Below are 1,413 nucleotides of genomic sequence, written 5' to 3'. Positions count from 1 at the left end.
TATTCTGGCACAAAAAAAAATTAGGGTAAGGAATTTTCCTTAGGATTTTTCTCACATCTCATCCTTGTGTTTTGATGGGTGAATCATGGGGTTCACCTGCGTGAACTCTAGTTTCCTGAGGTAGAACTCAAACATTGTCCAGTTTCGTTCCTGGAAGAATTTCCACTGGTCTAGGGAAATTTCTTTCAATGCTGTACTTTCTACATCTGGCTGTGGCTTTAAAAGTTTCAGATGAGAGTACTTTTTCATATCTAATCGGTGTGTTCTTTCTCTCTTTTTCTCCTGCCTCGGGATCTCCTGCCTATTAACTCATCATCACTGTGTCTGTTAACATCTCTGCTTTTCTGGGTATAAAAGAGGATATAGGCATGCTGACTCAACACATGAAACATCACAGCTAGTTACCTTAGCATCATCCATTTTATACCACTGGCCATTCCTAACTTTTATGTAAAAGAAATATGTCCATTGTGACTGCTCAACCCAGCATGAACCAGCACCGCATAGAAGTCATACATAAGCAGTTCCTCACTCTGCTGAGACATGGATGCTTACATATCAAGACTCTCAGGAAGCTGCACTTTCCTATCAACTTTGTCCTCTGTCAAAGAAGAAAATTTTTTCAGTACAAGGATGAGGACCTTAGAGGCACTTTGCAGTCAAGGTCTTGGAAGCAGACACTTTCTGTAGACAAGCCACACAATGATAAGGAGTCTTCTCCACTCAACTCTTTGGGCTTTACTAGTCTTCCCAAAACCTGGCCAACAGTTAGAGCTCCCAAGATATCCACCATGAGGGTCAAAGGGTCTGAAATGCTATGGCAAGGAAGACACTTGATTTTAGACCTCCAGTACCCTCCAAAGATTTCACTGAGTAGGCTGGGCTCCTGAGCTGGAAGATCTAAGCCCTTAGGACAAGATGGACAGGATTTCTCCATGGAATCAAAGATGAACATCAGAAATGCATGGGCATCTTCCTGCTTGTACATGTGGAAGCCAGCCCCTGAGGCATAAAGATGAACATCAGAAATGCATGGGCATCTTCCTGCTTGTACATGTGGAAGCCAGCCCCTGAGGCATAAGAAGGCTGAATTATGTCCCCAAGTGCTGGAAAGCCCTTTTTCATGTGAGCTTGCATCACACATACCATGCAGGTTTTCTGATGGCAAGGCATCTAGGAGGTCCCACAGGACAGAATGTGGCTGGCAAGTGGGCCTGTGTGAGTCAGACACTGCAGGGTGGCATTCAACTAGCAACTGTTTCCTGTGTTCTGCAGGCCAGCACCAACCATGGTAGGTTGCTTCCAACTCAGACAAATGTGCTTTCTTGGAGCCAGTTCCGTCTGTAAAGGAGACATATCTTTCTGAATGTTTGTTCCCAAAGAACGTTCCAAATTCAGTTTAGTGGTCTCCAT

At 44.2% G+C, this 1,413-nt stretch overlaps 1 pseudogene; it reads right to left on the bottom strand.

The window, feature by feature from the left end:
• Positions 1-251: 251 nt before the first annotated feature.
• On the bottom strand, positions 252-1,413 carry LOC105987438 (annotated as a pseudogene).

This window comes from Dipodomys ordii, unplaced genomic scaffold, assembly GCF_000151885.1.
Source record: "Dipodomys ordii isolate 6190 unplaced genomic scaffold, Dord_2.0 Scaffold42, whole genome shotgun sequence".
Classification (NCBI taxonomy): domain Eukaryota; kingdom Metazoa; phylum Chordata; class Mammalia; order Rodentia; family Heteromyidae; genus Dipodomys; species Dipodomys ordii.
The sequence above is the reverse complement of the archived record's forward strand: the minus strand, read 5'-3'. Positions and strand labels throughout refer to the sequence as shown.